The 15629-nt window shown below is 46.6% G+C and overlaps 1 protein-coding gene and 1 long non-coding RNA gene across 6 annotated transcripts in view; one reads left to right on the top strand and one right to left on the bottom strand.

Moving 5' to 3' along the window:
- TBL1XR1 (TBL1X/Y related 1) overlaps window positions 1-5720 on the bottom strand; it is a 114619-nt gene extending 108899 nt beyond the window's left edge. For 3 of the 5 annotated variants that reach the window (XM_065073803.1, XM_065073802.1, XM_065073804.1), the window contains exon 1: window positions 5140-5690. The gene's annotated coding sequence lies outside the window, so the exon portion shown is untranslated. Of the gene's footprint in view, window positions 1-5139 lie in introns of all 5 variants that reach the window. The other 2 variants (XM_065073805.1, XM_065073806.1) reach the window with 2 other exon arrangements.
- Window positions 5721-6204: 484 nt separating this feature from the next.
- Window positions 6205-9306, top strand: LOC110361829 (uncharacterized). The gene is made up of 2 exons (XR_010474644.1): window positions 6205-7373; window positions 7909-9306. It is a non-coding gene; the product is annotated as an uncharacterized LOC110361829 (long non-coding RNA).
- Window positions 9307-15629: the final 6323 nt, after the last annotated feature.

Below are 15629 nucleotides of genomic sequence, written 5' to 3'. Positions count from 1 at the left end.
ACTGCTCCTTTGCAACATGGAGACCTATGAATTACAACAACAAACACGAGTACACAACATAGCCTTTTACTAATACAGCTCCCAGAAAGAAACAGAAACTACACCCTCACAGGAGTCTGCAAAAGCCAGCAAACCACACGCAAGACTTGATTTTTAGAAACGCTAAGCACACGCAGAAACTGCCAACTTCACATGCAACTGCGGGGACTTGGCATCTTTGAAAATGTGACTGTGTCAATATCTTACTTTACCGACACCAGTTTACGCTTTGAAGAAAAGTCACAAACCCAGTGTCCCAGCAGCTCAGAGCCATGCTCAGCTCAGGACGGGCACTGAACCAGCTCCAGGGTGCCCAGGTTGACAACCAGCCTGCCTGCGCTTCTTGTCCTGAAAAAAAAGGACCTATCAGCCCGATAGGACACCTAGGTATATTGCTTCTGATAGTCAAGCTAACTTGTTTAGAAGGACCTCAGTATCTCTGTGTAGCACTGAATTACACCACATACACTTACATTTGAAGACCAAGAGGTGACTCTTTGAATGACACTGCATGCACTGGCTGAGACAACTCTCTAAAACTCCTCATCACTTCGGAAGTTCTTTCAGCGGGTTTTCCAGAAAGCTACACCAATCCACTGTTATTATTTCTGCAGGAAGGAAAATACTCTCTAAAGTCTTTCCAGCATTCAGCCCATGCAACAAAGCGAGCGAGCAAGGTAAGCTGCAACACCTGCGATTTCACTCCTCGGTTGGCCAAGGCAGCTAGATCCTCCACACCCAAATGGTGTCTGCATTTTCCCTCGTGGTTACACAACCTCTGGCTTGGAATGACCACTCATTTCTTATCAAGGAAGAATTCTGTTAAGGCTGCTGAGCAATATACAAAGGAGAGTCTAAAGGATGTTACAGAAAAGTAGGCCATAAAGCATTAAAATAAAAAAAATATCAATGGAGGTAAGCTAAGTCACGGTTCTATAGATCCTTCAGAACCAAAGGAAAACTCAACTTGAGCTCAAACACAGCCATGAAGACTCCAGGGCATTTTGTATAAACAGTTTCAGTCTTGTTTTCATTACACGAAGGAAGAAAAGGGCCTTCTCATCTTGGATTAGATACCACAAGGCAGAACACTAACGAGGAGACGTTGTTCACTGTTTTCACGCAAAGTGGCGGAGTCATTTCCAGACCAGACTTCCATACTTTTTCACTCAACCTATCAACTCCCACGAAGTGACAGCTATGCTGCCTCCTCTTCACTACTTTTTACAAGTTAGATAATTCAATTTTGCAAAATAATTAGGACAAAAATATATATTTCTTATTCCTTATTTCGTTGTCATACTTGAAGGAAAACAATTCAGAGGTGAATAAAGCAGTATCCATCTACTCTGCTTGGGATCGCTGGATGAATCTTTTTCTACTAGAGTCACTCTTCATTACGCTACTTTACAGAAACTAAGACCATCTAACTTCATATTGCAGTGCTTAGAAGGCTGCATGTATTTGGGACTAGGGTAGCTAAATCAATAGCAGGAACAGAGGAACTGTTCTTCATCACCTGTTAATTTGAAAGTATTACATTAATGCTGCGATTCAACTCAGTAAACACTGAAAAGAGCTGCCAGTCATAGTTCCAAATGGAAAACTTTTGACACTTCCTCACCAAACACAAATTTATATTTAAAAATGAGCATGCAATGAGCATATTCTCGCAGTAGTCACTTTTCGTAGGAGCCAAACACGTGTAATCACAGAGCATGCACACACGCTTTCAGTTCTCTCCCAGTTCACAGCTACTTTCACCAGCTGATATTCAGGGCTTTGACAATAGTCATATTACACCCTAGACTCTGTATCCGTATGCATGCACAAACACACATGCTAAGGATGGTCAGTACCCATAACAGTATCACAATTCTCAATATAAACCACATGAATTAGACTAAGTTCTACTTCAGCAGGGTACATTTCAGTATCACAATATTGCAGTATTGACACAACACAGTCCTGCAGAACACCCTGTCCTCACCCTTTCCAAAGCAGAGGTAGAACCACTTTACGACCTCCCTATCCTGGTTTGGAAGGGGAAGAGCTGGTGGCAGGTTTGTGTCTGTCTCTCCTCTGCTTTCCAGCAGTGTCCTCTCCAGCCAAGGTGTCAGAATTCACACAGACGGCTATGAGTCCAGGAGAAGGGAAGAGACAGGCAAAGCACACAAAAACTGGGGGGTGGCTGCCTCTTGGGCTCCAGAGGAACAGAGAGATGGGATTAGTGAAGAAAATGTGTCATACCTGCCACTGCCTCAGCTCTCCCCAAAACGCTTAACAGCACTGTGATACCAAAAAGTATCAGTGTCATGAAACGTGCACAGCCTATTGCCCACCACTAATACAAAACACACTTCACTTCTGTGAGCAGCTTCACAGACATCTGCAGAGCGTATTCAACCGAGCTAGACCGCCAATGTTCACAGGGTTGTGTTTCGTTATGGGACTTCCTGACTTGTGCACGATTACATCCTTGTAGGATGTGGGTCTTCACTGCCACTACAACAGCAAACACATTCTGACTCAAATGGGAAGTCCACGTTAAATTAAATTCCAGAACCAAAATCAAGTTAGGTAAAATAACTCAGTTTGCTTTACATTATTCAGATCTGTCCTTCCTAACTAAAAAATATTACCTGAAAACAACATTATAAGCAATTTTGACCATTTCCCCTAATCCATCCAGAACCTCTTTATGCTCAGGGCTGTAGCACTTCTCAGCATCAAACTCTTTCATGATGGAAAAATGACTATGAAGTACCGCTGTTGGGTACTTAGCGCTTATACCATGCCTTACAACTTCAAAGCATTACACAAACATCAATAATTACCATATATAGAGTTAAACTGAAAGAAGTATTCATATAAAAAAACCTCACAGGGGGAAAAAAATCATAACTACCTGTTTCAAGGGGAAAAAAGCTTAAGCAACAGAATCTCCTGTAATTATTACATTATTTATGCTACGCACATACTTCATGGCTGTTCGCGTTTAAACGAACAAGAATCATAAACTCTTGCATAGTCTTAAAAAAAAAAAATCTCCAAAGCCAAACCCCAACTCCTTTCATACATTGAAATTACATTTCCTTCCCCTTTCCTGGTGGAGTGAGAACTAAGTCTTCTGCAGGTGATCCCAGTAACAGTTTGGGAGGCATTGCCACCGCCTTCCCAAGACACAGTACCACATGAACCCTGTTCTCACAGAGGCAAATCCACCTTCCCCTAAGAAAGCTTAAGACAGGGATGATGTACAGGCCCAGGTGATCTTAGGTACATAACACAATACATTGCTACTTCATTAGATACCAACCAAAATAAGAAAAATCACTATGAGAAACCACAGAAAGTTTGCTATGATAATTTTTAGGGCACCACCTGCACCCCAAGCACCACTGCCATAACAGCACGGCCCTTTTTTTCCATGGCTAAGAGGCAGAAAAACCCTCCATATGCTCATTGACAAACACGTATCCGCTTGCTTAAATCCGGGGACACGCAGAAGAGTTTATGGGATCAGTCCTCATTCAAAACATGTTCCAAAAACACGGATACCATACACAAGTCCAAAGGAAGGCCCCAAATCCAGCGTGAGCCTCATGCAGATATAGGTTGCTCGGAGCAAGGCAAGGGCCCAAAACTGCCCAGTGCACCCAAAAGCCAAACATCAATTTTGCAAATGGTGCCCTCTCCCTCAAAAGGGCACAAACCACAGTCCCAGTCAACACCCAAAGGGTAGAGACAGTAAACACCAAATGATCTTGTTAACACGCTCAACGTGCTCATTTGTTTTAGTACTGCAGGAGAGTCAGACAATCCCAGAAATACGTTTTTTTTAATACAACAAAGACTTGGTTTTCCTCATCATACCTTCCATGCTTTCATAATAAAGAGGGAATATGTTTTGTGATCCCCTCATAAATCAGTTAGGAATTTGATTTACACAGACAGGAAAGCGAGGAAGTTGAGCACACTGGAGAGTAGTAAAAACTTCACCAGCAAACTTCACTTTCCTACACAGCGACCTACAAACCAAACTTTCCTCCAGACTCACGTGTCATCTGCAGCAACAAGCCTCTGCCATAAAGCGCATATAAAGTTTGCTGTTCAGGGGATAAAGCAAAAGAGAAGCGAGGGGAGACTTTTATTCTCTCCAGCTGCCTTAAAAGGAAATTCGGGTGATGAAAGATTAAATTCACCTGGAACAACACGAGAAGTTTAACCCTTTAGGGGGTACAACAATAATAAGCCACATGTCGTGCTATTGCAGGACCTATATCCTTCTACCAAGAAAATGTATACATCGCATCAACCGTGCAAGCTCGTCTGGAAGGTGCAACTCGCAATTTACAGCGGGGTTTCGGACAGGGAGAAGCCCAGCCAAAGCAAGCCCCTGTGAAGTGCAAAAACCTTGGGGTTTTTTCCCCCAAATCGGGCCCACTCCCTGCCACCGCAGGGTATTTCACATTCCACCCCGAACTTTGCAGGAAAACTGATCAATAACTTGACTGCTTCGCCCTGGGGGTGGAGGGGGCAAACATGGGGTACAGCCCACGTGTGTCCCCGCTCCAAGCAACGGCCGGGCCCCCCCAAACCCCGCGTTCCCCCACTTCCCCTCCCCCCCCAAGTAAATATGCGGGGAGGGGGAGGGGAAGGCGCTTTTCCACACAAATCGGGCTAAAAATAGGCCGCTCGCCACGGCTCCCGTGTGCCACTCGCTGCCGAGGCCGAGCCCCCCCGCCCCATTAAATTCTTTTTAAAAAATATTAAAAAAATGAAGCCGGGTGGGGGAGGGGAGGGCAGCAGCACGGAGGGGGGAGGGGAAGCGAGGTGCCGTTTGCTTAAGAAAATAAAACAAACACGTACCCCCCCCGCAACCCAGACCCAAAGCAGCACCCACCCCCCCACACACTCCCCCGCACCCCACAAGCATTAATTAAAACGGGAGAGTGGGTGAGGGGGGCGGCGGCGGGCGTTCGGCGGGTGCCCATCCCCCAACCGCCTCCAACCGCCACAAACAGGGCGCCCTGCCCCCCCCGCCCCCCGGCCCCTTCCCGCCCGCAGCCGGGGCTCGGCCGGGCGCCCCGTCCTTACCTTGGAGCGGCGGAGCGGAGCGGAGCGGCTGCTCCCCCTTCCTTGGGAACGGAGGCACAAGAAATTCACCCTTGTTTGTCTCTCCTCCTGCTTTATACAGCCATGTATATATACGTACACATCTGTGTGTCCCTGTGTCTGTGTGTGTGTACACACGGATATGTATCGATAATATTATTATTTTTTTTTTTTAGCTGAGGTGTCCACACCAAGAGGAGGAGGAGGAAAAAAAAAAAAAAAACACACAGCAAAGAAAAAAAAAACACACCACCACACACACAGGAGGAGGAAGAAAAAAAAATAACCAGCGAGTAGTGCTGTGATATTCAATTATATCCCGAGCCAGAGGCCGGGGGGAGGGGGAGGGTGGGGAGAGGGGGTAGAGATTAAGTCCCGAGGAAGGAGGAGGGGAAAAAAAAAAAGTAATATCTGTGTGTGTGTGATTTAGATTGAGGAGGAATTGAGGCAGAATGTAAAAGCTGTTACTAAGGGAAGGAGCCAAGCGGCTCGGAGCAGCCAGCGGCCCTCAGACACTCCGCGCGGGGAGAGGGTGCCCGGCCGCACGGAAATGGGCGCCAGAGACAGCGCGGAGGGAAGGGAAGGGAGGGAAGGAGCCGAGCGGGGAGGCGAGGCCAGGCGAGGAGGAGCGGGGCCGGCCGGCTGCCGCTGCGGCCGCCCGGCTAAACAAACCCGCCGCCCTGGCAGCGCTGGGGTCGGCGGCCGGGGCGGGGGGACCCCCTCCCTGCCCCTCTCCCCACGGAACCCCCCTCCCCGCCGCGCTCTCCGGGCAGGCGCAGCCGGGCGGGCGGGAGGGGAGGCGAGGAGGCTGCCCGGGCCCTGACAGGAAGGGGAGGCTGCCCGGGCCTGCCGGCTGCCGCGGGGCCCAGGCGGCCGCCCCGGGGGCTGGGCCCGCGGCTCGGGGCGCTGGTGGCCGGAGCCTGGGCGAGCGGGGAGGCCGGAGAGGCCCCGCTGCCGGCCCTGCGAGCAGGCGGCGTGGCGCGGCCGGGAAGTTTTTCTAGGAAAGCCATTAATTGTGCCCCGCTGCCAAAAGCGCTTATGCAAATGCAGGATTTAGCGCCGTGTTATTTCTTTTTTATGTAGCCGTCGCGTTGGCAATGGTACCGGGCATTGGGGATCGGTCCTGTGCTGGGGTTCGGCACGCCTGTATCCATTTGGTGTCTACCCTGTAATTTCATTTAATGAAAATAATCCTCTGCAGTAAAAAAGTTGTATCCCACCTGGATGCCGTGCTCTTTTAAACTGAAATGCCATTTATCATTTATATCGCAGGTTGGTTTATATTTTTAAAGCAAGCTTTGTTAATGGAAACCACATTCATCACTAGGCAGCCCTTTCCATCTTAAGACGTTTCTGCAATAGCATTTCGTGCTCTCGGGCCTCGGTCCAACGCTCTCCTGTCCGGACACTGGCACTCACGGTCCCGATGACCACAAACCGTGCTCAGATCCGACTGCAACATCAGATGTCCCTGCTGCCGGTGCCAAGGGCTCTCCACACGCGCCAGCCCAGGTCCCGTGCTGGCCCCTCACCGCGCTTCTGCAGAGCCTCCCGTCACCGTGCCCAGCAAAACGGGAAAGCGGAGACATGGGCCACAAATGCGGCTCTTTTCTTTTTTTTTTTTTTTGGTAAATAGAGCCGAGCATTGCTGGAGAACTATGCTAGTCCTAAGGCAGCACTTCCAGAGTTAAGGGTGGATTTATTATTTGTTATGAGGAGTGGCTGAGGGAACTGGGGCTTGTTTAACCTGGAGAAAAGGAGGCTGAGGGGAGACCTTATTGCTGTCTGCAACTACCTGAAAGGAGGTTGTAGCATGGAGGGTGTTGGTCTCTTCTCCCAAGTAACAAGTGATAGGACAAGAGGAAATGGCCTCAAGTTGTGCCAGGGGAGGTTTAAATTGGATATTAGGAAAAAATTCTTCACCGAAAGGGTTATCAGGCATTGGAACAGGCTGCCCAGGGCAGTGGTGGGGTCAGCAGCCCTGGAGGGGTTTAAAAGGCATTGAGACAAGGTTCTTAGGAACATGGTTTAGTGCTAGAGTTAGGTTATGGTTGGACTCAATGATCCTGAGGATCTCTTCCAACTGAAATGATTCTATGATTTTCCGTTCCGCCTAACAACTGGCACATAGCACGGGCAGATTTCACCTACCTGAGTTTCCTCTCAGAAGCAGATGGGACCCCTTGACTCCACAAAGCCTTGAAGAAAGCAGATGGGTGGGTCTCTGGGTGTAGGATCACCTCACGGTGCTCATTTTTTTCAGGATCAGGCCCATGCACTTCTTTTATGAAGCATAATATTTAAATACTTGCAGAAAATAAAGTTTTTTAATTGCAAAGTCATTTAATTCCGAAAAAGTCCTGGGCCTTCAACCCATTTGCTTGGAGAAGTGTGAGTTATGTGGGGAAACCACAGTCTCTCTAGAAAGCCAGGGAGCATATTTGTAATTGCAAACCACCGGGCGTTCAACATTTATTTCTGTAATGATTTTTGATGGCCCAAGTGGGCAACCTTCTCTCCTCAGTAACAGTGTGCAGGTCGTCTGCTGTAGGTATGTAAAGAGGCAATAATTTTTGAAGACCATATCCAGGCCAGTTCCAAATCTGACCATTTTGCTAAAGTTGGGAAATTTAAAAGGGGCAAAAAAAGTGGCAAGGGATTCATTAACAGCTTCCTACATGATAATCTTAGATCTGCCTGTGCTTCTAAAGGAATTTAAGCTCTTGATACTCTGAATGATTTATTTCCCAGGTAAAAGAAGACGAGCGAGAGCAGTGGGCGGACGGGAGAATGGGAGCACGCACATAGCCTAAGGCAAGAGGAAAGAAGATATGGGACCTCTTACTGTGGGACATCAAGGGCCCGAAGAAGTGTATGGTAGGAGCTGTGAGGAGAAGTCCATGAAATGGGAACAGGACGCGTAACATTCAGAAAGCTTGTGAGAAAGTGGGGAGGGAAAAGCCCTCAAGTGTGTGTTGTTTGGCCCGCAGGAACTACCAACACCATCTTCCCATCCATCTGCTGAGCAGTGACAATGTGCTGAACTGAAGTCATCTGACTGAAGGATTCCGTGGTCTGGTGATCTCAAAATGTTCCGTCACAGCTCTGGGGTGCCAGGCTTTCCCTTTTAACATGATGATATACGCGACTGTGTGATTACCCAAGTATACATTCCGCTCTGTAGAATCTACAAAATGCATTCTGCTAGTTTTGTGCTTTAGTTGTTTTACCCTATCCATTTTGTTCTGGTATCCCTTCTTGAAGATGAACACCTCACAGGTCTGCACAAAGGCCATACTTTCCATTATGAGCTTTAAACTTTGTAGTTCTGTTGCCTAAATATGCAGCTGGGCTCAGTGTTACCTGGGCCGCTTCCAGAGCATACGGGAGGGAGGTTCTCACTTTCAGAGGTTTCCAAGAACGGATGTTGGGTAACATGGGGCAGCTCAGCAGGTTATGGTTTGCAGCAGGCTGTTGTGAGTGAGCCGAGCTTAAGGAGTTGGCTTTGCCTTGAGCCGGGAGAGGCACTTTTAAACAATAACTGTTGCTACATTTCCTTTCCCAAACTCTCCCAGTAGTGAAAAAGATAGGACCAAACCCTAACTTCTGAGTGTAGAACTGGAGCGGATCTGAGGTCTTGATTCACCCACGTGTTTGGATACAAGTGCTTCAGTATCACGCCTGCTCACGTTCCATGGCTCTGTCATCCCAACTACTGGAAAGTCTTCTCACAGCCATATTTGTAAGACACATTCTTAAAATAGTCGAAATTACATGTAATAGTGAGTGCTCGGCCTTGTAAGCACATATAAGCAAATATTTGTAATAACTGGACCAGTGTTTGCACAGCACCAAGCACACTGCCCGAACTCCATAAATAATAATACTTGGCACTCACAGAGTGGTTTCCATTTTCAAAGCACTTTAGTCATAACCCTTGACACCTATATGGCCTTTTACATCTTTACAAGAATTAATTAATCCTCACAATGTCCTGTGAGATAGGTATGCACTGCAATAATAACAATAACAATTAATAATTCATGCATTCTTCTAAAAAATCACTTCAGGGATTAAAATGCATCTGTAATACTTGTTTTTTTAATAACATTTTCCAGCAAATAATAAAAGCCATGCTATTGTGTTAAATCTATGTAATATCTATCCACAAATCTTCAGCAGATCAGGGCAAGACTGAAGGCCCAGTGAGATACAAGCATAGGAGGAACTGGGTGACTGACTTAGGAAAGCAAGTTCAAGCCCAGTCCACCACACAGTCGAGGTCCCACAACAAAACTTGCCATGCATGGCAGTACATAGATAAGTACTTGTGAACCAGAAAGGCTCTTTGTTCGTTTTTAGCTCTTGTTTATGCAAAGGCTCCCCCAGTTACGGCATGCGTTACGGGACCCCATCCTATACAAACACAGCGCTGAGAAGACGCAGGCGCTCGTTGGGTGGGAAATGGTGGTGACTCAGCACCAGGTTGTGCAACAGGGAGAGCAGGGACAAGTCTGGCCAACACCGGGGCAAACCCTTTCCCTCGCAAAAATTACCATGTTGCCTTTGATATGCAGGCAAGCCCCAGTTAAACCTGATATTTAAACAAGCGGGTCTTAGAGCCTGGCTCCAGGCTTGCCAGGGTGGAGGAGGGACAGATGCTGGAGCCGGGCTCCCCACACAGACAGTCCAGTTCCCCATGAAGATGCTTTTTTCAGTTTGTGTCCCAAAGTGGATAAATGTAAGTGAGAAAGGCGCCTTTAATCCTAATAATGTTGTCATACCAGAAAAGAGTGGGAAAGAGGAGAGAAAGGTACACCCACACCCTAGCAATTTCCCCATGACTTCCTTGTGTCTGCAAAATCCAAATCTGGACCACTGAACAGTTAAGGCCAGTTTCATACTCTAAGAAAAAATAATTTCCTTTAATGTGAGGAAGGTATCAAAAAACCCTCTAAATTATTTGTCTTTGTGTAGTACATATCAAGAAAGGAAGTGGACATCCACCAGTATGAAGGGACTGGCTTTATTCTTTTCGCACCTGCTGACAATGACTGTAGGAGAGGACATGCTGGCAATGGGACTTGTTTCTGAGTGGGGAGCATCTGCTGCTGCCTTGGCATACAAATTGATTGTCAATTGATCAGTGGACACCTGGTGAAAAAAGTCTTAACACGCTGGTGATTAACATGCCTGTAGCACTACTTTTTATTTTACCCAGATCCATCTCAGGGGCTTCTGCTTCCCAGAATAAACAGCAGGAGCAGAGGAGCAGCGTGACCAGGCAAATAGTCCCTCATTCATAACCATTTGGTGAACCATGCCATCCAAGGCCATGAAGTGGCTCTTTCAGAAATTTCAGGACACAAGTTACGCCACATAGAGCACGTTTAATGCTGCTGTAAATCGGTGGAGTTAAGACACACGAACCCTGGTAGGCAGAGCTTCAGCGGGGCACGGGCCATTCGTCCTGGCCCCCTGCACAGGGGCAATTCCATGTTTCTATTTTTAAAAGCTACCAGCAGGCCCGCAAGAAATATCAGAGCCCACAGATGACAAAGTTAGCAAATGAAGCCGTTTGCTGTATTGTCTCATTGCTCCTGACCCCCTCCACAGGGGTCCAGCACACCGCACAGGCTTTCAGAGGAACACAGAGGTGCGTGTGAACACACCACACCAAGCAGAGCTTTCAGGTAAGTGCCAGAGGAATGCATTTTTAAAGGAAAAGTGAGAGAAACAGAGAAGATGACATGCCAGCTGCTCCAGCCCCCTTCAAACTCCTGCATTGCATCTTCCTGCAGGCAAACAGCTGCTCCCACTGGGTCACATTTTCCCTTTTTTTGGTGGGCAGAGGAAAAACAATGCGTTTTGTTGCTGCTGTTCCAGGGCCACCCTGCCCATGGAGGGTTCCACTGTGGGCAGAGGATGCCACTGTCCCCTCCGGCTCCCAGAGCGGTTCCTGGCACAAGACGGGGTGAAGCGAAAGCTGTGCCGGGGCCACCAGCCAGCACAGCTAGTGGCGTGTTGAAAGCCCTGGATATCATCTCTTGCTACCCAGAATCTGGCCCCGAGGAGGATTTGCGGATGTTTTGCACAACTGTGGAGAAGAGGAGAAAAATGAGCGAACGAGTCGCAAAGATGCTGGTACCCCCTGACTCTGGAAAGCGATGGGGGTCAAGCCCTGGCAGGCTGAGTTATCGCAGGTGTGGAGCTGTAGTTTCGGTGGGAACGGGGTTGTTTCCTGGAGAGGCGATGCTCCGACAGCCGGTGCCATGACAGCGGGCAGACTGTTGTTAAACAACCTCTCCGCGAGCACACCCAGCAACGCAAGACCAGGCGGCCTCCAAGTTCCTGTTGTAATTGCAATAGTTTAGACACAGCGACATGAGTTAGAGACATATTTGGTTGGTTTTTTTTTCTTTAAACACTGTCTAAGGATTGGTTTAACTTTTTTTCTTTCCAGTTGGATATGTAAATATCTATGTTTCTTTAAATGGGGCGGGAGTTACTTCTCAAATAGAAATACCGAAGAGGGCCCTGTTAACTCCATGGTTATGGCAAAGTTCCCTTCACAGCAGGGTTGTAACTCAGATATTACATCCTACAATGGCTAAGCAAATCCAAACTTGTTTTATTTTAATGAGGTTACGAAAAAGGGTGTGTACCAGCAGCTATCGCACACCTCTGAAGTTTCATGCGAGACGTATCTGGCTCTCGTATGAGATCAAAACGGATTATCTCACAGGGCCAGGATGTGGTTGCAAAAATTCAGCATTGTAAGTGTCATCGTGATTCATAACAATCTACATTACTTGGTATAATTACTGCAGAGTAAATAAAGGTAGAGAAAGGTATGATATTTATTAGATATTTACCTCTGTCACATACTATTGTAATATTTCCTGGCAGCCTAGGAAGCCAGCCAGCTTGAAGAGGATGCATTTTTTTGCCCTTACTTAAAGCCCTGCTTTTCTTTAATTATACGTACAGTTTTCTGGTTCTTTATGTGAGCAGAGGACAGAGCCAGGACTCATCAGAATCCTGAAAGACTCCTCGTGTGGCCTTCAGCAAGCTGTTTCTAATCAGGGCATGAGCTTCCATCTATAAAAAGAGAGGACTAACACAGCTACTAATGATTATGATATTATTGTTAACACATAATTATCTATCTCACAAGAAAACTGAGAGGGTAAATTAGTGTTTATGAAGTATTTTAAAGATGATAATATTATTTATGTGAGGGCTATACTTTATGTCCTGAGGACAGCAATAGTTGAAAATCACCTTCTAATTAGGTTTTGCTAATGATAGTGTCAAAAAGGTTTAGAAAAAAATATCAGTAGCCACATTCAAAAGTCCCTGTTTTTTCTTATTATTATATTATTGCTATAATCTGCTTTCCCTTAGATAGCCAGATATGCTATATTCACCTCTTCAGGATGTATTCTTTTCTGGCATGTTAAACATAAAATGAAGTACACAGTAGTGCCAAAGCACACCCTGCACTATGTTATTAGACAACTTGCTCCAGTGATTAAAGACCTTGAAGTCAGAGGTTTTGCAAGGGTTTTTTTGTGTGTTTTGTTGTTGTTGTTTTGTGGTTTTTTGTTGTTGTGGTGGGGTTTTTTTTTGCTTTGTTGGGGTTGTTTGGTTGTTTGTTTGGGGGGGGGTTGGGGATTGTTTTTTCTTCTTGTTCTCCCCACCCTGCTGGACTAGTATTTCATCCTGGATCTCTGGCCTTGTCTTCCCCTGCAACATCACTGATGTGCTTAACACTCCATTAAAGCACAGCCTGGATTTATTCTATACAGTCCCTCAGCTGTGAAGGGGTGATTGCAGGTACCCATCAGCAGGAGCTGACTGCAGTGCAAGTCCAGCCAGAAGGATGACTTTGCCAGGCCCTCCCATATTTCCCATTTTTTAGTGAATAATGTAAATTTAATTGAAGACCTATTTCTTTCAGTTTTATTCTTGAGGACTTGTGGTAACTTATCGAACTTCCCTGAGCCAGCTGTAATGTTCACCCCTCCGATGCACACCACGACAACATCAACTGTGAATGGCTGCAGTAGATTAAGCAGCGTATTTCCACAAAACATTTCCAACACGAGACCAAATTTTATGAGCTGTGTGAGCATCCTGTGTAACATTTCTAGCAGGTACATAAAACACTTTGGGGTATATACAGAAAGAGACATTTGACTGGGTAGACCAGTGCATTAGAAATAGCTCTCAATCTTTCACAGTGGTAGATGTGTGCCATGACATGAGACCAAAAGACACACACACACAAAATATAGAGGGACAGAAAAAAACCCAAAGCACACAGTGGAAGAATGAACTGAGAATTATTTCCTCAGCTGAGCCAATATTTCCTACAACACGGCTTTCTGTGAGTCAGCCTTTTTGTGCCACAGAACTTAAAATAGCAAAAGTGAGATAACAGTAGGCTTGTTGGAAATAGAAATTTTCAAGAGATACAAAAAAGAGGAAAAAAAAAAAAAAGAACAGCTTTTGGATTGAGAGAGTGGTGATGAGCGTGGCTGTGATCTGCTGGTACTAGATTACTGTAATAATATAGCAAATAATCCTAAAAAGGTGACATTTATCTGAGAGGTAAAACACAGTAAATCCCAGGTATGTGGGAAGCCCACAGTGGGATTTCAGCTGCTCCCCATCCTTCCCAGCACAGAGCCGGCCCCCCAGCTCCAATAAGCAGGGGGGGTTTCATCCCAACCCCAGCACCTCTTAATTTTGCTTACGCTGCTGAGAAGCCCTGGGCTGGCAGAGAGGAACCTCAGGCAAATTCCACACTGATTTCACATAGTTCAGGACAGGGCTTAATAAATCTATGCAGAGGAGGAGAGAGAATATTTCTAGAGGCAGAATGGAGGAGGGGATGGGCTAGCTATTATGCAGACTTGTTGGCCACATCCCAGCCTTCGGTGGTTCCTCAAGGGCTGTGCCTGCCAGAAATTAAAGTCTGGATGAAATGTTTCTCCCACCAAACCCATCAGCTTCTCCATTTGCTTACACGTCGTGCAACCTGCCCAGGTAGGAGAATTCCCACTGAGAGCAAAGATCATGCGCCTGCTGGTAATTCTGCACCATCAACTATGAGCAATTAGCCTGCCAAGGGGTGGAGCCCCATCATTACTAAAATGGACCCAAAAAATGAAAAAGGCACCCCACACTCCCCAGCTTTTGGCAGCGTTGGGATCATCTCTTCCATTACTGCCTTAATGTAGTCTCCCCTTTCTGCCACAGTTTTCATCCAGTCGCTCACAGTCCGTATGGGCAATTCTCTCCATTCCCCTATATTTAGGGTCAAAAAAATCTAACATTTGCTAACTTCATTGGACACAGGGCATTTTGCAAAGCAGCAGCAGCCCCACACAGATATGTGGCATTTGTCTTCTAGTTTTCATTTCTTCTTATTAAACATCAGTCCCATTCCGCAAGGCGCTGGGCAAAGGCAGCTGCACCAGATGTGTAACGTAAGCAAACAAAGCCAAGGTGCAGATACTGCCTGGCTTTAGGCAGCAGGTTATTTTTAAAGCTAAGAGCAAAACCTGTCTCCTGAGCCTCGCTAAGGGGAGGCTCGCTCCAGCCAGGCTGCGTCTCGGCGTTCAAACCCAGGCGCTGCTGCGCCAACGCCTCCTCTCCCTCCGCTGCTCAGGAATTTTTATTTTAAAAAGTCTACAAGGACATAAAAAACTTCTCATTTCCCACATCCTGTCATTAAGCAGCTGTACTCTGAACAATGAATGATGACAAACCAAAGCAACAGTTTTAACTGAAGCAGGATTACACTTGGCATCGTTATTTGTTATGTGGCTTACTGGACAGCAAGACAAATGCGTACTTCTGCTACCCTTTCCCGCTGCCAGCTCTGTCCCCTATTAATACATAACAGCACGATCGCAGGGAACACCGTAGCCAAAGCAGCTGCAGGATGAGACCCCCAAAGTCAAACGACATCTGAGCCAGCAAGCGCTGGGGGTCTGCGGTCTTGGACAGGACCTCTGGTTTCTCTGGGCGGGGTTCTCACCTCCAGCACCGACCTGTCAGTTCCTGATGCTGCAGTGAGAAGAAAAAAGACTTGCACAGGGCTTCTGGTCCATGGTACTCTCATATACATATGGGGAGACAGCTGTCCTGACCTGGGAAGGGATCAGCTTACCAGAGAATTTTGACCAAAAACCTGCTCCATTGCATTGCATTATTCTCTTCTGAGTAAGGTGAAATGTAACCAACCCATGCCTGATTAATTATCACACAGTACTTGCAGAGGTTTAAGTAATATCACATGTGCTTGTGCATCCTCTAAAGCCTTACTGGTAATGATGATGCATTGTTGTTAACAGTAACACCATTTAGAAACTGGAGGTACAAAAACATTCTCTGAGGATGCTGCCAGCTTTACAGAAATTGATGTGAATGTATTATCGCATTACCGCACGCCGCCGTGG

This window comes from Columba livia, chromosome 9, assembly GCF_036013475.1.
Source record: "Columba livia isolate bColLiv1 breed racing homer chromosome 9, bColLiv1.pat.W.v2, whole genome shotgun sequence".
NCBI classification, from domain to species: Eukaryota; Metazoa; Chordata; class Aves; order Columbiformes; family Columbidae; genus Columba; species Columba livia.
Note: the sequence above shows the minus strand (reverse complement) of the source record. Positions and strands in the feature narration are given on the sequence as shown.